Raw genomic sequence first — 26,472 nt, forward strand, 5'->3', positions numbered from 1 at the left:
TACTATTTTGGGGGCATGCACCTTTTTGATCGCTTGGTGTTGCAATTTTTGTGATGTAAGGTGACAAAAATAGCTTTTTTTGATACAATATTTATTTTTTATTTTTTACAGTGTTCACCTTAGGGGTTAGTTCATGTGACATTTATATATAGCTGGTTGTTACGGACGCTGCAATACCGAATATGTATACTTTTCACTTTAACACAATAATAGCATATTTGAAACAAAAAAAATGATGTTTTAGTGTCTCCATGTTCTGAGAGCTATAGTTTTTTGTTTTTTTTTTAGCAATTTTCTAATATTGGGGCTCATTTTTTTGGGATGAGGTGATGGTTTCATTGATATCATCTTGTGGGACATATGCCTTTTTGATCGCTTGGTGTTGCACTTTTTGGGATGTAAGGTAACAAAAATTGCTTTTTTTCACAGTTTTATTTATATATTTTTTATGGTGTTTATCGGACGGGGTGGATCATGTAATATATTTATAGAGCTGGTCGTTACGGATGCAGAGATACCTGTGTGATTATGCCACTTACTCTTTGCTTTAATAAAGGGCCATCTTTCCTGAAATTTCATTTTTAGTAATTCATTGTATTCCTCAAAATAATTCTTGGAGCATTAATCAGAGTCAATGATATCAGGCAGTGGAGGAACATGGCCTTTGATATAGGGAACAGTAACACCTAGTTCTCAATTCAAATTTATTTTTTGTAGGAGTAACACAGGAACAGTACAATGTAGAATGCTAAAGAAAATCTGCTTCTGAATTTTTTCATGGGGAATACAATTACTGACTAAAGTCCGGAGAGATGTGAATTAAAGTTCCTCTTTTAATATGCAGATTACAGCTTATGCAGGGTACTAAAAACTCTCTAATATAAGTCAATGGGGTCAGCTCCGGTCCATTGTGTCTCTGGCCCATGTAGCTGCTCCCAAAAAACAGAAAGTCTTAACATATTTTAAGCCTATTGGCCAGTGTGAAATTGGCAGAATTGTATGGTACTTTTTTTTTTAACATAGCGACATGGAAAAATTAAGAAAAACACCAAAAATTCTGAAGTAAACAATGATGAGAAATGTTAAACTAAAATGTATTACTTAACCTCAGTGTGGGTGGTTTGAACTCTCAGATGCTAATTTCAGAATGTTTACTTTTAAAAAAATAAATTCAATCAACCTTTACTTCTAAAACCTAATGTACAACCTTTGTTACCACAAATCCATAGCATGCTCTGAAATTTTAAATGGTGACTCAAAGATCATGATTATTGACTCACTGTTTTACATACGATATATACAATGTATGCCTACTGTTGACCAGATGCATTGTTAATTTCAGTGCTGTAAGGGGTAGAAGAGATGTCTTGATGGACTATGTTCCTGCATGTTCTTACTTTGGCATGATAGAGGGCACTTAGGGCTGTTTCACACGAGCGGATGCCGTACGTGAAATCCACTGCGTGAATGACAGCGGGTCTTGGCATCCGCTCGTGTGAAACAGCCCTTATAGTTTAAGCTTTTTTTAAGTAGCATGACAACTCCAGTATTTGGGAGCCAATAGCATTGGAAATTCCAAATAATCAAAATGAAATCAGATGCATAAAAAGTAGATTGTATTATAGAAGCAATCAAGAAATCACCTCTTTAATTTCCCTTGTTGGACTAGTAAGTGGTTAGAAAAAAGTTTTATTAAATAAAAAAAATCTACACTTGAAAAGTTTTTTCAGTAGGGAAAAATGGCAGTTCCATATATCTGGTATCACCACATCCGTAATGACCTGCACCATACAATTATCATGTCATTTATCCTGTATGGTGAATGCTGTAAAAAACAAAAAGCAAAAGCAAAAAACAATACCAGAATTGCAGTTTTTTGTTATTATTATTTGCCACAAAAAAAGGAATAAAAAAAAGTGTTATGTACCTCAAAATGATACCAATGAAAACTACAAGTCTTCCTGCAAAAATCAAGTACTCACACAGATCTGTAGAATGAAAAAATTATGGGTCTTGGGATGCAGCGATGCAAAAACATTTTATTTTTTTTAAAGGGTTTTTATTGTGAAAGAGTAATCAAATGTAGTATTGATCCAGAGAGTAAAGTTATAATGTTACTTATGCCTAAAAATGCCACAAAATTTATAACGTATTGCTGATTTTTTTCCATCCTTCAAAAAGGGTTGATAACAGTTAGGGCTTGAATGTACGGGTTCTGTTCCGTGCATTGGGGCCACAATTTGTGGTCCGCAATGCACGGAGAACGTTTGTGAGGCCTCCGGAACGGATCCAAATCCATTCATCTTGAATGGTTCCGCATTCCTCCGTTCTGCAAAAAGATGGGACATGTTCTATCTTTGTGCGGAATGAAAGTATGGAACAGAACCCCACAGAAGCACTCCGTAGTTAATAGGTCCGCACTCCGTATCTCCGGATTTGCGGACCTATTCAAGTGAATAGGTCTGCATCCGTGATGCGGAATGCACACGGAACTGTGCCCGTTTATTGCGGATCCACATATGCGGTCCGCAATACAGCAATGGAACCTATACGCTCTTGTGAACAAGCCCTTAATCAGTAAGTTATGTGTACCCCAAAGTGGTGCCGTTAAAAATAAAAATAAAACTTGTCCTGCAAAAAACAAAGCCCTTATACAGATACAATTAAAAAGGTATAGCCCTTGGAATATGACAATGAAAAAATTGCTTGGTCACTGAGGGGGTTAGTTAAGAGAATAGTTATTTCAGCTTATTTTAAAGGGGTTCTGTAGTTTTTTTTAAACTGATGATCTATCCTTTGGATAGATCATCAGCATCTTATCGGTGGAGATCCGACACCCGGGACCCCCGCCAAATACTGTTTGAGAACGCCCAGTGACGTCACGACTAGTATCAATGGCCTGGGCGGGGATAAGCTCTGTTCACTTGAATGGAGCATAGCCCCGCCCAGGCCAGTGATACTAGTCTTGACGTCACTGGGCCTGCAGTAAACAGTGAGAGCACCGCTGCCTTCTCAAACGGCTGATTGGCGGGGGTCCCGAGTGTCGGACCCCCGACGATCAGATGCTGATTATCTATCCAGAGGAATTCAGTTTAAACAAACTGCAGAACCCCTTTAAGGAATAAAACAACTAAATTTTCTTTAGTAAATGTATAACTGTGTAAAACAATTAAATTAAATAATTTAATAATTAAATGTACAGTACATTTTTTTAACAGGACGCCAGTGAAATTCAACAGTGCCTATATGATATTGAGGACTTGTTCTTCCTATTTCTCCTTCAAAGGAATCTGATGTCAGATGACTGTGTTCATCAATAACTACTGAGGCTTCCCATAAAATTAATGTTGGATGTGGTCTAGATGAGCAGGTAAGATTGCAGGATTGTTCTTAGCTTAAGTAATGTTTACCTGCTGTACCCCTGAGTATTTAAGCAAGCGGTATAATTCACTGTACAATGTATGTTCTCCAAACTACATGCCCTAAAACATTGCAGAATCATGTTTTTGTGTTTTCTACACCAAATGCGGCATGTGTATTATTTTACCAATCTTGAATCAGCTTGATGATTATGCACCTACTGGAAATCATACATTCCTTAAATAACATATTGTTTTGCTGTTTGTGATTCATTAAAAGGACTATCCTTGTAGAACAAATGATCTTTACGCAGTATGTGGTTAAAATAGTTATACAAATTGTTAATATGCTTGAAATAAGGATGCGACTGAACTCTTAGCAAACTCTGCCTCTGATGCCACCAGGTGTAAGGCAGCTATCCTATAACTCAATGTTTGGTATTTTAAACAGTCCTTAAGACATGTTTTTGATAATAATTAAGCCAGCATCTCATCTGCAGACAGCTCTTTCGGGGGGATTGCCCCTCATCAGTGCAGAACATAGCAATGTCTTCACTGGGTGAGAGGCCTAGGTCAGGATTTGGTGCATACTATCTCACCTTACAGAGAGTGCCTTAATTCGCCTCTCACCCAGTTAAGCCAGTACTCTCTGCCCTGCACTGATGAGGAGCAATCACCCCAAAACAGCTGTTAGCAGATGAGGTGCATGCTTATTCAATATCGGAGTCATGTCTAAAGGCCTGTTTAAAGGGTCAAACATTGACTTATAGGATAGGTGCCTTACATCTCATGACATTAGAGGCAGAGCTTGTTAAGAGGTCATTTGTATCTCCTCTTCCCAGAATTTCAGAGGAGCATGTATAGCCTATAAGCCTCCTCTCAATCATTAAGGTGCTCTCCTAAGAAGAGATAGTACCCCCCAAATACTTGAATTAACAAAGGTGTGCCAATCTCCCGCTGTCAGCCCTGATTCCGACAGCTCCACTTCTGGCTTGTGTTTAACACAAAAGAGAGTTTCCTGTGTTGTTACATGACCAGTGCTGTATGTACTGGCTCTTTTCAGCAACTCAGCCAACCTTCATCTTTGTCACGGCCAATCCATAGGCAGGGAAGGGGGCAAACTTAGCTGGTAAAATGAAACATTCGGCCAACCCCCTTCATACAAATCACAAGTGAAGCGCTGACACAGGGAACTATGTATACAGGTCCTTCTAAAAAAATTAGCATATTGTGATAAAGTTCATTATTTTCTGTAATGTACTGATAAACATTAGACTTTCATATATTTTAGATTCATTACACACAACTGAAGTAGTTTAAGCCTTTTATTGTTTTAATATTGATGATTTTGGCATACAGCTCATGAAAACCCCAAATTCCTATCTAAAAAAATTAGCATATTTCATTCGACCAATAAAAGAAAAGTGTTTTTAATACAAAAAAAGTCAACCTTCAAATAATTATGTTCCGTTATGCACTCAATACTTGGTCAGGAATCCTTTTGCAGAAATGACTGCTTCAATGCGGCGTGGCATGGAGGCAATCAGCCTGTGGCACTGCTGAGGTGTTATGGCGGCCCAGGATGCTTCGATAGCGGCCTTAAGCTCATCCAGAGTGTTGGGCCTTGCGTCTCTCAACTTTCTCTTCCCAATATCCCACAGATTCTCTATGGGGTTCAGGTCAGGAGAGTTGGCAGGCCAATTGAGCACAGTAATACCATGGTCAGTAAACCATTTACCAGTGGTTTTGGCACTGTGAGCAGGTGCCAGGTCGTGCTGAAAAATGAAATCTTCATCTCCATAAAGCTTTTCAGCAGATGGAAGCATGAAGTGCTCCAAAATCTCCTGATAGCTAGCTGCATTGACCCTGCCCTTGATAAAACACCGTGGACCAACACCAGCAGCTGACATGGCACCCCAGACCATCACTGACTGTGGGTACTTGACACTGGACTTCAGGCATTTTGGCATTTCCCTCTCCCCAGTCTTCCTCCAGACTCTGGCACCTTGATTTCCGAATGACATGCAAAATTTGCTTTCATCCGAAAAAAGTACTTTGGACCACTGAGCAACAGTCCAGTGCTGCTTCTCTGTAGCCCAGGTCAGGCGCTTCTGCCTCTGTTTCTGGTTCAAAAGTGTCTTGACCTGGGGAATGCAGCACCTGTAGCCCATTTCCTGCACACGCCTGTACACGGTAGCTCTGGATGTTTCTACTCCAGACTCAGTCCACTGCTGCCACAGGTCCCTCAAGGTCTGGAATCGGTCCTTCTCCACAATCTTCCTCAGGGTCCGGTCACCTCTTCTCGTTGTGCAGCGTTTTCTGCCACACTTTTTCCTTCCCACTGAGGTGCCTTGATACAGCACTCTGGGAACAGCCTATTCTTTCAGAAATTTCTTTCTGTGTCTTACCCTCTTGCTTGAGGGTGTCAATGATGGCCTTCTGGACAGCAGTCAGGTCGGCAGTCATACCCATGATTGCGGTTTTGAGTAATGAACCAGGCTGGGAGTTTTTAAAAGCCTCAGGAATCTTTTGCAGGTGTTTAGAGTTAATTAGTTGATTCAGATGATTAGGTTAATAGCTCGTTTAGAGAACCTTTTCATGATATGCTAATTTTTTTAGATAGGAATTTGGGGTTTTCATGAGCTGTATGCCAAAATCATCAATATTAAAACAATAAAAGGCTTGAACTACTTCAGTTGTGTGTAATGAATCTAAAATATATGAAAGTCTGATTTTGGCATACAGCTCATGAAAACCCAAAATTCCTATCTAAAAAAATTAGCATATTTCATTCGACCAATAAAAGAAAAGTGTTTTTAATACAAAAAAAGTCAACCTTCAAATAATTATGTTCCGTTATGCACTCAATACTTGGTCAGGAATCCTTTTGCAGAAATAACTGCTTCAATGCGGCGTGGCATGGAGGCAATCAGCCTGTGGCACTGCTGAGGTGTTATGGCGGCCCAGGATGCTTCGATAGCGGCCTTAAGCTCATCCAGAGTGTTGGGCCTTGCGTCTCTCAACTTTCTCTTCCCAATATCCCACAGATTCTCTATGGGGTTCAGGTCAGGAGAGTTGGCAGGCCAATTGAGCACAGTAATACCATGGTCAGTAAACCATTTACCAGTGGTTTTGGCACTGTGAGCAGGTGCCAGGTCGTGCTGAAAAATGAAATCTTCATCTCCATGATTGCGGTTTTGAGTAATGAACCAGGCTGGGAGTTTTTAAAAGCCTCAGGAATCTTTTGCAGGTGTTTAGAGTTAATTAGTTGATTCAGATGATTAGGTTAATAGCTCGTTTAGAGAACCTTTTCATGATATGCTAATTTTTTTAGATAGGAATTTGGGGTTTTCATGAGCTGTATGCCAAAATCATCAATATTAAAACAATAAAAGGCTTGAACTACTTCAGTTGTGTGTAATGAATCTAAAATATATGAAAGTGTTTATCAGTACATTACAGAAAATAATGAACTTTATCACAATATGCTAATTTTTTTAGAAGGACCTGTATTAGTAATCTGTATTTCTTCTATTTTAAACACCTATAAAGAGTTTATTCTAGCTGAATAACTCCTTTAACCTCTTAGTGACCGCCAATAGACCTTTCTTACAGCGGTTGCTAAGGTGAGTTAGGCTGGGCAGCTGCCTTTTTACTGTGGCCTAGTCTAAGCACTGCTTGGGTCTCCTGTGCAGCAGAGAGCGGGGCTTCGGCTCTTATATGAGAGCTGGGCTGGCTGCTGTAATGGCCCTTATCAGCAGAAGAGCTAAGATGTTTAACCCTTTAGATGCTGCAGTCAATAGCTCCCTTTGTGTCCCATCAGCACCCAACAAATGAGATTGTGGGGTGCCAATGTCTGTGCATGGCAGGCTTGAACCCAATGAAGGCCCCAGCCTTGCCTATCATGTATCCTAGCAGGCTGGGCTCCTGCTCTAATGGCCCTTACCGGCAGAAGGGCTGGGCCGTTTAACCCTTTAGATGCTGCAGTCAATAGCTCTCTCTGTCTCCCATCAGCACCCAGCAAATAAGATTGTGGGGTGCCAATGTATGTACATAAGCAGGCTGGAAACTAATCAAGGCCCCAGCCTTGCCTACCATGTATCCTAGCAGGCTGCGCCTCTGCTAGTGGATGTCAGTGCAGCACTGACAGAATAATACATTGCGAAGCATAAAAAATTGCAATGTATTAATGTATTATAGAATTGATCAAAAGATCTCCCATTAAAGTCTCCTTATGAGACTAGTAAATAGTTTTAAAAATCCAAGTAAAAAAAATACACCTTTTTTCCATTAAAAAAGCTTTTTATAGGAAAAATTGCTAAAATAAAATCTTCCCTACATATTTGGTATCACCGCATCCATAATGATTTGCACTACACAATTATCATGTGAGGCTACTTTCACACTTGCGGCAGCAGGGTCCGGCAGGCTGCTCCGGTGCTGAAATAGCCTGCCAGATCCGTGCTAATGCTATCCCTCCGTGCCGCCAGAAGTCCATTCCGGCCCGATTCCTTATAGTAACTACAGCACGTTGCAGTTTTTGTCCGGCTTGCTCTCGACTGGTTTGCTGTGCCGTGGCTGGACCTCCAGCCTGCCCCCATTATTGTGAATGGGGCCGGAGTTGATGTCCGGCGGCACGGGGGGTTAGCATTAGCACGGATCCGGCAGGCTGTTCCCCCAGGCTGCCGCAAGTGTGAAAGTAGCCTTACATGGTAAGGGTCCATTCACACGTCCGTTGTTTCTTTCCTGATCTGTTCAGTTTCTTGCGGAACAGATCTGGACCAGATCTGGACCCATTCATTTTCAATGGGTCCTGAAAAAAAACGGACAGCACAATGTCAGATTTTTTTTCAGGATCCATTGAAAATGAATGGGTACAGATCTGGTCCAGATCTGTTCAGCAAAAAACGGAACAGATCAGGAAAGAAACAACGGACGTGTGAATGGACCCTAATTGTGTAGTGCAAATCATTATGGATGCGGTGATACTAAATATGTAGGCGATTTTATTTTAGCAATTTTCCCATTTAAAATGCTTTATTTCAATGGAAAAAAGGTGTAATTTTTAAGTTGGATTATATTTTTTTTTAAAGTGTTATGTACTCAAAATAGTACCAATGAAAAGTACAAGTCATCCTGCAAAAATCAAGCTTCCACACAAGCTCCGTAAAACAAAATATAAAAAAGGTATGGGTCTTGGGATGTGGCGAAGCAAAAACATTTTCTTTTCTTTTTAAAAAGGGGTTTTATTGTGCAAGAGTAGTAAAACGTAAAAAGCTATATGTATTTGGTATCACTGTAATCATACTGACCCAGATGATAAAGTTATATTGTTGTCTATGTCACAAAAAGATAGAATGTGTCCTATTATTGCCCACAAATAATGTTCCGTGGCTCCATTCAAGTCAATGGGTCCGCAATAAATATGGAATGCATACGGAACATATCCGTATGTCATCTGTATTTTGCGGATCCATGCTGTAGAAATGCTAGGCCCAGCCAACTTTGCCCATTAGCTGAGCGCATGTGCAGGTGCTGAAACCGGCCCCGACTCATCTGCCTTGGCTGAGAAGACAGAATGGATGTTGAGAGGAATCGCTGCGGTGTCTCATAGCTGGCCTATCATGAGCGGCTTACTAAGGAGCGGGCATGGGAGGAGGTCACTTGTGAGATGCTGGCCAAAGAGTGGGAGAGGAAGAGGAATTCTTCCAAACGTCGAAAATTAGGTAAGCCAACCCATGCAGATGTTTTTTTGCTCTGAAAATGTTTATTGTTTATGTCTACCTTTGATGCACTGGCGTATAATTAGTGGAAGCAGGGAAATTAGGCAATTTTCTGGGGAAGGGATGTTCCAAAGTAGTTATATTCCTTGTCACCTTCAACAGCACTATACATTGATATATTGCATCAGGGATGGCCACCTGCGGCTCTCCTGCTGTAGTGAAACTACAATTGCCCTGCCGTAGGCTGATCTCTTTATTAAACCTGGGCATGCTGGGAGTTGTAGTTTTGAAACAGCTGTAGAGCCGCATATTGTCCATCCCTGTATTTTAACTATATAATGTTTTCCAACTAATTTGTAAAAAGCATGTGTATAGCACTAACACAATTTTAGTACAGTACACGTAACTTTATATGGTATCAGCGTAAAAAATGATTTTTTGATGTATACATTTTGTTTAACCATTTGTACATATGTGCATTTAGATGTGTGTGTACATATACATTTAGAATGGTTCTTATGTTATATTTATACAGTGCAACGAGTGAAGACCCGCTGGCAATCATGCCGAGACCAGTTTCGGTGGGAACTGGTCATGTCACAGGGACACAGTGGTGGTAGGGTTAGAAAGAAGCCCTATCTCTACACGAAACATCTTCAGTTTTTGCGACCTGCTGGATCTTAGGCCGTGAGTACCAAATGTATTTAGTAGTTGTTATAATTTTTACATGCAAATTAAAGCTTGATTTTGGCTTTTATTTTTGGCCATACCATGCTAGAAGAAGACTTCCATCTAGCATTGTTTCTCCTGACATGACCTGCACAAATCAGTGACATCTGAAACAGATGAGAGGAGCGATAAGGAACATCCATCAGTGCAGCTCCCGTCAACAGCTCGTCAACATTGCTAGGCGGAAGTCGGTGTCTACCATAGTGTGGACACAGACAGTACATCACTGCCAGTACTGAAACATACCTCGCCCTCTGCAATGCAGTACATGACTAATGGACCAAGACATTAACAAAAAATGTACTTGCTTAGATTACATGAGATATGAAGAGTGAAGAGTTTATTTTAGGTGCCATTTTGGAACCCAAAGAACCACTTTATTAAGAGCTTCTCCATTTTGACAAGCAATACTCAAAATAGTTAATCAATATATGAAAAGGCTGCTGGACTCCTGTGTTCCAGTGTGGGTTATTAAATGTGTTATGGTCATACCCTTTACACACATTGTTTATTCACAATGATCTCTCATTCACAGCACCGTTGACAGTCTGGAAGAACAAGGGGGTAATGTGAGCAGTTCTACCAAGGAAGAGCAAGCTGCTGATCCCCTGGAATCCTCTCGTCCTGTGGTGGAATATGCAGAAAGTGTAAAGCACCTAGTTCGTTCTGAGAGGCAGGAGGAGTTATCAGCTTTGGAGAGAGATGCTGATATTCCATCCAGCCCAGAAAGACCCATCAGATAGGGGGGCTCGAGGCATTCCTTTTTCTGCCTCAAATACCCAAGCCCTGTTTGATACTCAGTATTTGAGCCAAAGAAGGAATGAAGAGAAAGAGGAGAGAATGTTAAGTGGGCTAGCTTACCTTATACAACGTTTTTTGCTTGAAAATAAAGCACATTATTTTGACACAATAATGGATTCACCTACAGATCCTATGGAACCACAACCTGGGCCCAGCATGTTATCACAACATGCTAGGCCTAGCTCATATTCGCAGCCCCTTTACTCCCATGAGCATGAATATGGCTCCCAGATGCATTCTCAAGGCTCCAGAATGCCATATCATCACTTAAGTAATGCGGCTGCCCCTCCTGCACATGGGCCAGGAACTTTCCTCAGGGATCTTATGGACTTATAAGTTGTTGTTTTTTTTTATAGTGGCTGAATGATAAGCCAATATTGTTTTTTACTTTTCATTTATGATATATAAAATTATGTCAACTAAAATGTCTGGCCCTTTACATATGTGATAACATGCAAATAATAACACCATTTACTTTTTTATTGACATGCAAACATAAAAAAAAAAAATACACATAGTTTAGATTACTTTATTTTATTAATTACAAATAGGGCTGTGCATATACTTTAAGACAACCATGCATATGCTAAATGATTTTCCAAATGTTCTAAGTGCTGGGATAACCTCCAAAGCAGGGACCTTGGACAGTGTCTTGAAGCGTTCTGCATGCCTAAAGAAACAAATTTTTTTTGTTAAACCTATCCAAACAGGTGGGCACGTAATCAAACATTAAGTAAGTCCTAAATATATCATTAAAGAGGTATTAGAGGGTTTCTGTAGGTAAAAAATAAAAACTAACATACTCACTCATGCACATTTAAAAAATGAGCATGAATTAACACAGACAGATGTTTTTAAGTTTTTCCTACAGTTAACCCCAGCTCACAAGGGTCCTCTTTTTCTTGTGAGTCGCTACACTAGCTACATATAAACCCCCCCTCAAAATAAAAAAACTCACTAGAAAACAACAAAAACTATGATGACCAGAGTCCAGAAAACGTCACAGTCTGCCATGAACTACGTCTATCTGCCATGGTAATGCTCCTTCAGGACTTGAAAAATATTCTTCATAGAGGTCCCGAACTGCAAGCCCTGCTGTTTCAGGTCGTCCATGAAGGGTCTGGTCCAATCCTCCAGATAAAGAATGTGTACCAGGTACTAATAAATCAAGTTCTGAGGGAGCATCATGCATCCTGACGAAGTTATGCCTGATCACACATGCTTGAATAACCAGGGTGGTATTCTCCGGTGCCACCTGTAAGATTGACAGTAATACTCTCCACTTGTGTGTAAGTTTGCCAAACACACACTCAACATATCGACGGCCTCTACTCGGCCGATAGTTGAAGATACATCTGCTGTTATCCAGGTTGCGTCTGGGGATGGGGCGCATGACATGTGGTGCTAAAGAAAACCTTTCATCAGCCACAATTGCAAATGGAGCCGGTGGTCCAGCAGAACCTGGCAGTCTTCTGGGTTCTGGGAGGGCACGTTGGTTGGCTTGAAGTCTCTCACATATTCTAGAAGAACTGAAAATGCGTGCATCTGCAGTGCTCCCATAGGCGCCAATATCCACAATTATAAACTGGTACCGTATTTTTTGCCTCATAAGACGCCCCTTTTCCCCCAAAAAAATGGGGGAAAATGCCCCTGCATCTTATGGGGTGAATGCTGACATTTTTACATCACAGGCTTCTATGTATGAGCAAGCGGGAAGGGACTGGGAGGAGGAGCTGGGGGCCGGCAATTGCGGCGGGGCCGGTGCAGTCACTGTACTCCGGCCCCGCCGCTCCAGTGCTGCACTATACAAATATAAAATGTCTCATTCAATTAAAAGTGATTAAACATTCCCCCCCCCCCCCCCCCAACACTTTTAATATTGCCGTTCACCCTAACAGCTTCTGTAGAATGCAGTCAGGTGGGGCAGGCATCAGCGTAACTCCCTGATGTCACGTGCCTGCGCCTCCTACTTTATGAATGAAGCAGGTGGCGCAGGCACGTGACGTCAGTGAGTGATGCGCCGGACTCCTGGCCTGCCTGCCTGCGTTGTACAGAAGCTGTTAGGATATATGGTAATATTAGGAGTGAGGGGGCATGTTTAATCACTTTTAATTAAATGAGACATTTTATATTTGTATACTGCAGCACTGGAGCGGTGGGGGGACAGTTATCATCAAAGGAAAAATGAATTCCCAAGTTTATCAAGACATTTTGCAGGAGGACTTAAGGCCATCTGTCCACCAGCTGAAGCTCAACAGAAGAAGGGTGTTACAACACAACAACGACCCAAAGCATAGAAGTAAATCAACAACAGAATGGATTAAACAGATCAAAGTACGTCTTCTGGAGTTGCCCAGTCAGAGTCCAGACCTCAACCCAATTGAGATGCTGTGGCATGACCTCAAGAAAGCGATTCACACCAGACATCCCAAGAATATTGCTGAACTGAAACAGTTCTGTAAAGAGGAATGGTCAAGAATTACTCCTGACCGTTGTGCACGTCTGATCTGCAACTACAGGAAACGTTTGGTTGAAGTTATTGATGCCAAAGGAGGTTCAACCAGTTATTAAATCCAAGGGTTCACATACTTTTTCCACCTGCACTGTGAATGTTTACATGGTGTGTTCAATAAAAACATGGTAACTCTTAATTCTTTATATGTTATTAGTTTAAGCAGACTGTGATTGTCTATTGTTATGACTTAGATGAAGATCAGATCACATTTTATGACCAATTTGTGCAGAAATCCATATCATTCCAAAGGGTTCACATACTTTTTCTTGCAACCGTATTACAGATAGCAAAAATAGTAAGATTTAAAGTTTGTACATTCACCAAAAAGAAAATAATTTACAAAACACATACATCAACGTCACGATGAGCCGTTCCTCAGGAGAAATGCAGTGCCTCATATTTGTGTCCTGGTATGTGAGGCCAGGGCGCAGAGTCGCTAACAAAAGTCAAAGCTTTTCACAGACATACAACAATACCCATGACATTTCTCAGGATGATGTCGCAGATCCATGTACAACATGTGGAAGTGACCCTTCCTGCCCCGCTGAGAGACAATTGGGTGAACCCAATGCTTCCTCCTCCTTGGTTCCACGTTCAGCATAGTGGGCTGCTGTTCCTGTTCCGAGAAAGCAGCCAGCACAAGAGAACCAGTTCCTCTGAATCGTCCACCATGATACAACAGACAACAGTAGCTAGAAACCAATGTCTGCCAAACACAGGATTCCAACTAAGCTCTCAATGCTGCAACAAGCTGCATAAAATGGAGTAACAACAATCACATGACCAAGTTATATAGGGGGCGTAAAAAAGGGGATGTGTCCAAAAATGATTACCAAGTTCCTGTTTCAATTTGCGATCTGCAAAAAAAACGGATGGCATACGGAAACCATACTGAGATTATTTAGCGGAAATACGGAATGTAAACAATACGGACACACTACGGATACAAAAAATTGAACAACGGATCCGTGAAATACGGACCGCAAAATACATACGGTCATGTGCATGAGGCCTTAGTGGTACAGCCTCTTGAATGTGTGTTCTGTGGTTTAGTATCCTAGTTTCTGATGGTGAATGGTTTTGTGCCCTAGTTCCTGGAGTCCACTGGATTTACACGTGCAGATTCTCTGACAGATTATCGGAAACAAATGTTCCTGCGAACGCTCGTTCCCGACAGTCTGCCCCAGTAAAGATGCAGCTGATCACCTAATGAACAAGCGAAATGCTTGTTCACCAGGTTAGCTGGTCATTCGTGCAGGCAGGTAAATTATCATTTCTGGTCTTTAATATGATTAGAGCACCTATTGAAAAGGGATATGCTCCAAAGAATATTGTCCAAAATCATTTTTATGTGATTTAGCGTGAATGATCAAAAACATTGGGTGAAACAAAAAAGCTATGTTGCACATCAATATATGAATGCAATTTCTATATATCAAACTGAAATTCGGTGCCACAGAAATCATGATGTATCAAAACATTTTATGTGGCGAAATAATTAAAATTAAGATGATACATTTTTGTGTGGGGTGGGGGTTGTTTCATTTTCTGCATTAGATGTCCATTTGTACGCCACTGAAATCAATGAGAAAAACTTAATTTTACAAAAAGTTGCTGTACATGCTTTTGTGTATATTTGTTTATAGTGAGAACAATAAAATATAAAATTGACAGAATTTAAATGATATGTACATTTTTCTGTGCTTTTTTCCAGTATGTATTTTTGATTATGTTACCTGATTATATTAGTAACATGCTTGAAATTGTCTTAGGTATGTTGTCTCACCAGTTATTATAACTGTAAGGCCTCATGCACACGACAGTTGTTTTTTGCGTCCGCAAATTGTGCATCCGCAAAAAAAAACTGATGCGGCATCCGTTTTTTGGGGAAGATCTGTTTTTTTCCACAGATCCCTTGTAATAAATGCCTATCCTTGTCCGCAAATGTGAAAAAAGTAGGACATGCACAATTTTTTTTGCTGAAGGGAAACACAGACAACGGATGGGGAACACAAACAGATGAACTATCAGCATTTTTTTGCTGAAACATTGAAATTAATGGGTCCCAATCCTATCTGCAAAAAAAAAAACAGAACAGAGACCACAGAACAGAGAAAAACAACTGTCGTGTGCATGAGGCCTAATCAGAATGATCTAAATTTAGTTTCTGATTAACTGTAGTTTTTGATTGCTATTTGTGGGAGAACATAGTACTTAAATAAATAGAAATGGGTGTCTTTTTGTCCACTGTCTGCAACCAAAATATTACAAAATATTCTTTGTCGCCTCTAATCAGCACAATATTAGCTTTTTGACTAAAATGTGTCCATACCTAACTCAGTTAAATAAATGTACTGTATTTTTTGTTTAGACCCTGAATGGGTCACCGAGCTTTCAAAAAACGTTTTATATATATATCATAGATGCATATCAAGAGTTTTGATCAGTAGGGTTCTGAGTGCTGAGATCCCCGCCAATCCTTCCCACCAGACCCTTTAATCTATTGGTATGTGTTTACAGCACACCTCTCAGACTGAAAATGTTGCCCTGTGCCATAGAGAAGGAGGCGCTGCATGCATATGTTTTAGGAACTGTCCTATCTCTGCTCTTTTAGACACTTATACAGGGAAGGCTGTTCATTACTGAGACAGGACAGGGGGGGCGTCCACCAGAGTCATTGAGGGGAACTCATCAACCCTGTGTATCTGTTTTTTGGTGTCAAACGTTAACATTTGTGACAATGCCACAGATTTATAATAGCCCAAAGATAAGACAAATTTACTAAGAGACCTGTGCCTCCAGGGTGCTTCTGATTAAGACTAGCATATGAAATGGCAGAACACATTTCTCTCACAGTCTTGTGAGAGACACAAATACTGTAAATGCTTGTCTCTGCGTTGCCTGCTCTATGACCTGCTACCTTCAGATAGGGCAGTTTCAGCCTGGTAGTTTTCTGGTTATCTTTAACTCCTACTTGGGCAGACTGGGAGCAGACAAGTTTTACAGTCCAGCTGGTCCTTGGTGGATCTTATTTTTGTCCTAATCATAGCTTGTGTGAATATTCCGGCAGCTCTACTAATTCATACATTATAATCCAACTAGTCTGATTAGTAAATGAATAGCTTTTTGTATGTATTAGGTAATCACAGGACCGGATTTTGTCTGACCCAGCTAGAAGGATATAAGAGAGAGAGAGAGAAAGTGTGAGGGTCAGACCGATCTGTTGGAAAGGGGTTCCACTAGATCTGAAAGACTTGAGGCGCCTCGGGTTTATAGGAGTGGAAATGGAGAGAAGGTTGGGTGTTGAATACTAAAGGCTGCTCCGGGTATAGTCAGGTCGACAAGATGTCTGCCTGTAGAGAATACAGTAGTGAGCCAAGTAAGGGGACTGGTGGGTAGAGATACCCTTCAGATCTCGCCTATTTGGAATATACCCTTTTGAGCGCCAATAGTGGTTGATTGTTACTGATTGGTATTTGGGCTTTGTGTTGGTATGAGGAGCAAGTTTTTTGGATGTAGGGGTGTGTATATATGTCTCGAGCTGTGAGATAAAAGCACATATATGTTTATGCATATATAAACGCGTATAAAAACCTGCAAAAAAGGTCAAAAGATTGTATCTATATAAAAGTCTAAAACATTTTCACACGGGTAGGATTACTGCAAACTGTCTCAGGTGCCTAAGAGACTGTGTTCTGCAGCATCGTGCGCTGTATGGTATGGTACAGTATGTAAATCAATGGGTTAAAAATCTGTGTCCAAGGATACCATTATACATATATTTAAAATAACATATATATAATATAAAATAAAAAATAATATTTGTAAAAAAATTTCAAAAAATATTTTTAAAAATAATGTAGTAACGTGGGTTCAGTTACTCACTTCACGAGGGGGGCGGTTTACCAGGATAAGCATAAAACACCTGTAAACCAAGTACCCCCCCAGCCTGGATCGCTTCTAGAGTATTAACGGATGAAGGCAGCAAATCACACGGGTGCTTCTCTTCAAAGGTCTTTATTTGCATATGTAAGTAAATCCGGCTCAACGCGTTTCGGGACAGGCACGTCCCTTCATCAGGAGCAATATTGTCCATGTCTATATTCCTGGGTATATATACCCTCAATGTCTTGTTTAATTGTTTGTTAAAATGGCCCCTAATAGGCAAAAGGGCGCCAAAAGACGAAAAATGGCGCCAAAATATCTTTGGGGGACCGCCCATGTGTGGGAGAAGGCATTTTTCAGCCTATCCCTGCGATCGGCCGAAAGTAAGGGTAACCGGCTGCGCTTTTGCGCATGACCGGAAGTGGGTGCGTTCCACGCTGGAGCGCATCGTAACGTCCGGTCTAGTCAGTGGTTTTCTTCTTCTTCTATTTCGTGCGCTGCGCATGTCCGGAAGTTCGGCCTTGCGTTCCAAGCTGGAACGCATGTTCTGCTTCCGGTATTTGCGATCCTTCTGGTCTCAAGTCTTTTGCTGTTAAGGCTACATGGGAGCGTTTGTTTTTAAGAGGATATCTGTGATGATTTCGTGTATTTGGTGGGGTGGGCTTGTACCTGGGGTGAATCGGTTGGACTTTTAGGTTAAAATTCGTGTGGGGGTTGGATTAAAAAAGGAGAAGAGAGGTCTTTTCTAATGGCAAAGAGTGGTGTGCCAAGTGTAAAAGTCCTATAGAATCTGTCTTCCTTAGTTCTGGCTCTTTTTATAGGGTTCAGGGTGGAAGCATGTGGGGCTATTGTATGGTGAGTGTCAGTGGTACTGAAGAGGGGAAGGGGGGGGGGTTAATATTTATTAGGGTGTATAATAATTTATAGATATGTAGGGCAGGTTCTATTCAGATGGGAGTAAGTGGGATTAGATGTTATTATATATCTCAAATAAATAGTAAAAAATATGTAAAATACATAACATATATTATATGAAAATAATAATGCATAATAGATAATAAACCATTAAAAATATGTAAGATGAGGAAAAAATATATAAGATGAGGAAAGGGTGTTGTATCACTTGAAGATGGTACTGATGGTGGGATTATATCTCTTGGGGTAAGGGGGGGGGGGGGGGGGTGGGTTCCGGTTAGGCGGTCAAAGACATATGTATTAAAATGTGGTAATACAATAAATACAATAAATAAATGTGGAATTGGTTTGTTCTATTTGTGTCGTTGTTTCCTTGATTCTTGTGTGTGCATATACATATACACACGTGCACATATATACATGACTGACTAGACCGGACGTTACGATGCGCTCCAGCGTGGAACGCACCCACTTCCGGTCATGCGCAAAAGCGCAGCCGGTTACCCTTACTTTCGGCCGATCGCAGGGATAGGCTGAAAAATGCCTTCTCCCACACATGGGCGGTCCCCCAAAGATATTTTGGCGCCATTTTTCGTCTTTTGGCGCCCTTTTGCCAATTAGGGGCCATTTTAACAAACAATTAAACAAGACATTGAGGGTATATATACCCAGGAATATAGACATGGACAATATTGCTCCTGATGAAGGGACGTGCCTGTCCCGAAACGCGTTGAGCCGGATTTACTTACATATGCAAATAAAGACCTTTGAAGAGAAGCACCCGTGTGATTTGCTGCCTTCATCCGTTAATACTCTAGAAGCGATCCAGGCTGGGGGGGTACTTGGTTTACAGGTGTTTTATGCTTATCCTGGTAAACCGCCCCCCTCGTGAAGTGAGTAACTGAACCCACGTTACTACATTATTTTTTAAAATATTTTTTGAAAATTTTTTAAAAATATTATTTTTTATTTTATATTATATATATGTTATTTTAAATATATGTATAATGGTATCCTTGGACACAGATTTTTAACCCATTGATTTACATACTGTACCATACCATACAGCGCACGATGCTGCAGAACACAGTCTCTTAGGCACCTGAGACAGTTTGCAGTAATCCTACCCGTGTGAAAATGTTTTAGACTTTTATATAGATACAATCTTTTGACCTTTTTTGCAGGTTTTTATACGCGTTTATATATGCATAAACATATATGTGCTTTTATCTCACAGCTCGAGACATATATACACACCCCTACATCCAAAAAACTTGCTCCTCATACCAACACAAAGCCCAAATACCAATCAGTAACAATCAACCACTATTGGCGCTCAAAAGGGTATATTCCAAATAGGCCAGCTAGAAGGAGCCAGCTGTGCTCAGTGTTGGACTGGGGTTCCTTGGGCCCACCAGAGGAACTTACTCTCAGAGACCAACCGCAATATCGTCAATAATGTCTTTGAATCAAAGAAATAGACCCTAGTGAATCCAATTTTTTTTTTCCTTGACCTTTGGCCCACCGGAGGAACGTCTGGTACTCTGGTCTGACCCAGGTCGCAAAGCCTTGTGAGTAGATTGGCTAGGATCCAATCATTGGAAGGTGTAATTCACCTCTAAAATTCTTGACTATGAAATAAGCCTATCAGATCGCTGATAGCGACATTGACTAGTAGCCGCAATAAAATAGAAATTATCGCCATCCCGCAGTTTATTCTCTGATCTTACATCCTGTACACATCAGAAAAATAAAGAGAATTTATATTGGTTAGACTGGTTGGTTATGCACACCACAGTTGCAAAGATTAGAGGAAGGGGTGGGCCAGCAGGCCCGTCTCGTTTATCATTTTCTACATCTGATTTAGGCATAGAAAATTGTCTTAAATACACGCCAGTGAGTGGGGGTGGATACGCCAAAGTTATATTGAGGCCGACGCATCTACATAAATTCGACGCATCCACCTCCACTTAAAGGGGTATTAAGACCAGCATCTAAAACACCGGTCTTAATACCCGGTCTTAATAAATGACCCCCTTTGTACTTTTGCAGTTTTAACCCCTTAAGTACCCTGCGTTTTTGTTTTTCACTCCCCGCCTTCCCATAGTCCTAACTTTGTAATTTTTCCATTCACTTAGCATTATAAGGGCTTTTTTTTTTTCGTGACAAGTTGTACTTTCTAATGGCACCATTTACAGTTGCATACCATGTAGTAGGAAGTGGAAAAAAATCCAAATGGGGGTAGAATTGGGAAAAATGCAATTCTGATAAAGGTTTTTATTTTATTTTTTCACACTGTACACTATGTGATAAAATTGACCTGTTATCTTCATTCTCCAGGTCCGTTCGGTCACAATGATGCCACACTATAATTTTTCTTGCATTTTAATACTGAAAAAAAAATTAAAACCTTTGAGGAAAAAAATAATAATTTATAACCATATTCTCACCCCTATAACTTTTTTGTAATTATGTGTACAGGGTTATGTACACTGAAAACACGATCTGTTCTTTTCAGTGATACCAATTTGAAGTGCGTGTGAGTTTTTGATCATTTTTTATGAAAAAAATAGCTGAAGGACCCGGCTTCGCTCGGGTATATTTAATCTATTTCATTTAATGTTTGTGTGCATCATAAAAAGATATCAACTCTATACACTATAACAGTGACACCTACAGCACCCTGCCCCCAAAACAGTGACCTCCACAGCCCCTCACCCCTTAACACTGCCCCCCCCCCCACAGTGTCCCGTCCCTTAAAATTGGACCTCCACAGTAGCCCACCCCCTTAACTTTTACCTTTACAGCAGCCTTTCCCTTTAACAGTGACTTTCACAGCATACCACCCCCTTGACAGTGACCTCCACAGCGGCTCGCCCCCTTAACAGTGGCCTCTACTGGATCGGGGCGTGTCCTTTTGAACAGCTCACTCTAAGACAGCAGCACTGTACTCCCACCTTTGCAGCTCACAGAAATTAATTTTTAACTTAATTTTTTCGATCTCAGTCGGCTGAGGAGTGGGATGGGACGTGGCCTAACCAGATCAGGGGTGTGGCCTTTTGAACAGTTCACTCTAAGACAGTAGCACTGTGCTTTCTGAGTGGGGCCTGGGGGTGGGGTTTTAACTTATTTGAGGGTGGACACATTGTGGCAAGGGGCGTGTTTGGGCTCCATCCTGCAAGAGTGACGCCCCTCTGGGCACCTCACTGGCTGATTTGCATACCAAATAAACTGGATTTTCAGAGGATAAACACATCTATTGCTGGGAAAAAAGCCCCATCTTGAAATAAGGTACTGAGTGCTGTTAGGCCATGGCTTTACTTCAATAGCAATTATCCTGGTGACAGATTTCCTTTAAAGCTGACCTACAGCAGTGAAGATAAATGGCTGGGTTGTTATTGAAACCTGGAGTAAAACTGTGTATGTGGAGACTGGAGGAACTGCAAGCTTCTATTGGATGATAAGGGTCACGTGACCAAGCTTCTATTGGCTAATGAATTTTTTGGGACTATCCCAGGAACGGTACGTCCTAGAGAGCTGAGATCCAAAACCTTCCCGGACACCTGATGTACCTGTGTGCCAAATTTCGTGATTGTAAATACGATGGTGCGGATTCCTGTAGCGGACATACATACATACATACATACATACATACATACACACATACATTCAGCTTTATATATTAGATTATTGGGTAGTTCAAGTGACAAAAAATGGCAAATTGGCTGTTTTTATTTTTTTCCCGTTATGCCATTAATATTGTATGGGCATTTTCGCACGCCCATGATGTTTATTTTTTTATTGGTTAAGTATTTTTATTTTAAGGCACGGGAGGTGATTTGAACTTTTATTTTTTTTTATTTATTTTTTTTATTTGTAAAAACTTTTTTTTAACTTTTTTTAAGTTACCTTGGGTGACAATAACTGTCAATCGTTAGATTCCCCATTTTGTTCATTAACCACTTAAGGAGCAGTATAAACCACAGGTTTATACCTCCCTAGTGACCAGGCCCTTTTTTACAAATCGGCACTTCACAACTTTAGCGGTTTATTGCTCGGTCATGCAACTTGGCACCCAAATGAATTTTACCTCCTTTTCTTCTAATCAAAAAAGCAATTTTCTAAAAAAAAAAGTGTATTTTTAACTTTTTCTGGTAAAATTGGTCAAATATAATTACATTTCTACACAAGTTTATGTCAGAATTTATTGTGCTACATGTCTTTGATAAAAAAAAATCCAATAAGTGTATATTTATTGGTTTGCGCAAAAGTTATAGCGTTTACTAACTATGGTACAAAAATTTGAATTTCTGCATTTTGAAGCAGCTCTGACTTTCTGAGCACCTGTCATGTTTCTTGAGGTGCTAGAATGCCAGGATAGTATAAATACCCCCCAAATGACCCCATTTTAGAAAGAAGACACCCCAAAGTATTCGCGGAGGGGCATGGTGAGTTCATGTACTGTATGATTTAATTTTTTTTTCACAAGTTAGCAGAAAATTACACTTTCTGAGAAAAAAAAAATAAAGTTACCATTTCTGCTAACTTCTGGCAAAAAAAATAAAAAATCTCCCACGGACTCACTATGCCCCTTAGTGAATACCTTGGGGTGTCTACTTTCCAAAATGGGGTCATTTGTGGGGTGTGTTTACTGTTCTGGCATTTTGGGCAGGGCTAAATTGTGAGCAACCCTGTAAAGCCTAAAGGTACTCGTTGGACTTTTGGCCCCTTTACGCACCTAGGCTGCAATATACCCATGCTGGGTGAGAGAAATATCTCTGTAAATTGACAACTTTGTATATTTTAAGTTGTCATTTACAGAGATATTTCTCACACACAGTATGGGTATATGTAAAAATACACCCCAAAACACATTGCCCTACTTCTTCTGAGTACGGCGATACCACATGTGTGACACTTTTTTGCAGCCTAGGTGCACAAAGGGGCCCAAATTCCAATGTGTACCTTTAGGATTTCACAGGGCATTTTTACGCATTTGGATTCCAAACTACTTCTCATGCTTTAGGGTCCCTAAAATGCAAGGGCAGTATAAATACCCCACAAGTGACCCTATTTTGGAAAGAAGACACCCCAAGGTATTCCGTGAGGGGTATGGTGAGTTCATGTAACATTTTATTTTTGTCACAAGTTAGTGGAATATGAGACTTTGTAAGAAAAAAAAAAAAAAAAAAAAAAAAAAACTATTTCCGCTAACTTGTGCCAAAAAAAAAAATCTTCTATGAACTCGCCATGCCCCTCAAAAGTGATCTTTATAACGCCGCAGTGATTTTACGGTGTTTTTGCAGTGATCAGAAAAAAAAAAGATTGGCGTCATCGCTTGAGACCTGAGATTTCCTGTGAATGCGCGCTCACAGGAGCGCGCGTTCACAGGATTGCGCAGTATTCAAGTTTACCTACAGCCTGCCAGCGCTGATCATTGGCTGGCAGGCTGTAGATAAAAAATAAATAAAAATCAAATAGGTATATCAGACGCTATTTTGTAAATAGCGTCTGATATACCTGCTACCTGCTCCTCTGGTGGTCCCTTTTGCTTGGATCGACCACCAGAGGTGAAGGGGCAGGGAAAGGGGGCCTGGTTATCCTGACTTGAAGCGAGGAGGCCGCTTCCCCCTTGACTTCAAGCTCTGCTCTTACATAGCGTGTGCAGGGGATTAAAGGGAACCTGTCACCGGGATTTTGTGTATAGAGCTGAGGACATGGGTTACTAGATGGCCGCTAGCACATCCGCAATACCCAGTCCCCATAGCTCTGTGTGCTTTTATTGTGTAAAAAAAACGATTTTATACATATGCAAATTAACCTGAGATGAGTCCTGTACATGAGATGAGTCAGGGACAGGACTCATCTCAGGTTAATTTGCATATGTATCAAATCGGTTTTTTTATACAATAATAGCACACAGAGCTATGGGGACTGGGTATTGCGAATGTGCTAACGGCCATCTAGCAACCCATGTCCTCAGCTCTGTGCACAAAATCCCAGTGACAGGTTCTCTTTAAAGTTCGCTTTTCAAGATTTTGGTGTATCTGGCCAGAAGAAGAAAAGGATCTTTAGGAACATACTGCTGGCTACTTTAATGTAATGCTGGCAGTTTGAGAGGCGTTTTTTAGGTGACAGGTTCCCTTTAAATGTGAACATATCCTACTACCAGAAATCCATTTAATTTTACGTTTCACTGACAATAAATATTGAAGATAAGAATGTCCTGGCTTCAAATTCTTAAATTACTGGAAACAAGCTCCGGGTAAATAGCTTGAGGCTGTTCATTATAGCATGACTGAACCTCATGAAGTTGGGAGATTATTATAATATAAACATTGTGCACCTTTTTCTTACAAATCCTCAGACATTAATCACTTAATGCAGTCAATGAGCTGATAAAATCCTGTGTACTTTAAATGGGATTAGTGTGTAAAAAGGCTTGTTATATTATCAAATGTCAAGTTTTATTCCTGATATCAAATTGGCCTACACATTATTTTCTGTTTGTTTTTTAGTGATTGAATTCTTTAACGTGTCTGGGTCTAAAGTTAGACTGATTTGAAACAGGCTTTGTCTTAAGAACATATTGTAAAGGCTCTATAAACTACTTATTCACATAAATACTGTGACTGCAGGTTAACGCTATAAAAGTTATCTTACCATATTTCCTCTCCAGTGTTCACACATGGATTTAGCTAACCCACTAGGCGTGCCGTCACAAACTGCGGATTTTGTTGCAGAAAAATCCTCAAATGAAAATCTGTTCCATTGACCTGAATAGGGCTTGCAGAAATCCATGTGCTTGCTGCCCCATTGAAATGAATGTAACCGATTTTTAGTCATGTAAAATTCTGCCACAAAATCTGCAGCGTGTGAAGGCACTTTAAGCATCCAAAAAGAATGCAATGATCTTGTTCTTTATAAGTAGCCTAGAACCAGAGTCATGGACATCTTTGCACTGTTTTTTTTTATTTTATTTTATTGTTCATTTGCTTCCTAATTTTCTTCCTAATTGTGAAATGAAGCAAATTGAATATCAGGTGGTCTGAAAAGATATTAAGGTATTAAGATTGCAGACAGTTTTTTTTTTTTTTTCAAGGTCACCACTAAATGTAAAAATATACATACAGTAGAAAAAGTACTATAAAAGACTGCAATAGGACTGCAACAGTGCCATATAACATCTGAATAATATATTATATTTAATGACATAAAAATTGTGAACAAATAGAGCTTTATTATGCCTAAGTAAAATACTATAAAGTCCCCTAATAATACCACCACTTACTTCATAAGTAACCACTGTATAAAATGTCCTGACACTGCAACTCAACCTAAGCCTATTTATACTAAACTGTCAATACTAGTTAGTGATAAAAGTTTCCATTTTTTCTAAATTTATACTGCCTCCGTTGAGTACTCAACAGGGGCCTGTCTTCATCCTGTAAAATATTTGGTGCTGACATGGTTCTGTGTAATAAAATAAAAATCATACTAGGTGTAACATGTTTGATTGCAGGGTAGAGGACGCAGAATATTGTAATCTTTATCTTATTTGTCATATGCTTTATTATTATGTATGGTATTTTAATTCAGTTTATTGCAACAGTTCTGCTTCTAACACTGTCTTGATCACTGATGGGGACTGCAGCCTTATGTAGTAGACTAAAATTAGTATAGTTCTTTTTCCTGTTTTATATAACTTGTCAAAAAGTCAGTTTTGTGTTGTTCATAAATGTTTTCTGCAGATTCTCAAACTAGTTTTTCCAGTCCTATTGATGTATTTTAATGTTTTATTCCTCATTCAGGTCACTGGAACTACGCCAATTGATATTATCATTTTATCCTCACTTGATATTGTGTGCCCAACCACTCACCATTCTGTTACTTCTAAGCCAACAGTCTGTGTTTTTTATCACCATTCCAAGGCAGTCATGAATCAAACCTAAACTCATATTGTGGGGAATTAAACCCAGTTTTCTGGTGGAAGAAATTCTCAAACCTTGTGTGTGCAACTTCTTAAACACCATTGCTCCTGAGCCTTAGTCAAGTGTTGTATCTACCCCACCTTCAACACTAACCTGAAAAGTGTGGACGAGGTCCTGCGGGCCTGGTGAATTTATCTTTGTTCTGAGAGTTGGAGATTTCAGTCTAGGCGCACAAACAGGTGTGAGCCTCATCATAAATTAGGCACATCTTCTGGCAGAGCAGGGGTCTATGATATATTCCCCCCATTGTATCTACACTGTTTTCCACAATTTATGGTCATGACAAGCTCTCAGAATATGCAGAAGTGACACTTTTACGCCAAGCTCCAGCATAGACTCAGATATCATTAGCCTACTGATACTTAAAAGCCCCTTTCACACGGGCGAGTTTTCCGTGCGGGTGCGATGCGTGCGGTGAACGTATTGCACCCGCACTGAATCCTGACCCATTCATTTCTATGGGGCTGTGCACATGAGCGGTGATTTTCACGCATCACTTGTGCGTTGAGTGAAAATCGCAGCATGCTCTATATTGTCCGATTTTCACGCGACGC

General features: G+C 40.3%; 1 long non-coding RNA gene across 6 annotated transcripts in view; it reads left to right on the forward strand.

Annotated features, from left to right (window-relative positions):
• The window catches only part of LOC122934283, an 898,769-nt gene that overhangs the window by 616,088 nt on the left and 256,209 nt on the right, over nt 1-26,472 (forward strand). For 4 of the 6 annotated variants that reach the window (XR_006388650.1, XR_006388645.1, XR_006388646.1 and 1 more), the window contains 3 exons: nt 3,219-3,370; nt 9,618-9,769; nt 10,347-11,066. This is a non-coding gene — a long non-coding RNA (uncharacterized LOC122934283). Of the gene's footprint in view, nt 1-3,218; nt 3,371-9,617; nt 9,770-10,346; nt 11,067-26,472 lie in introns of those variants that run through there. The other 2 variants (XR_006388647.1, XR_006388648.1) reach the window with 1 other exon arrangement.

Source organism: Bufo gargarizans, chromosome 4 (assembly GCF_014858855.1).
Source record: "Bufo gargarizans isolate SCDJY-AF-19 chromosome 4, ASM1485885v1, whole genome shotgun sequence".
Taxonomy (NCBI): Eukaryota; Metazoa; Chordata; class Amphibia; order Anura; family Bufonidae; genus Bufo; species Bufo gargarizans.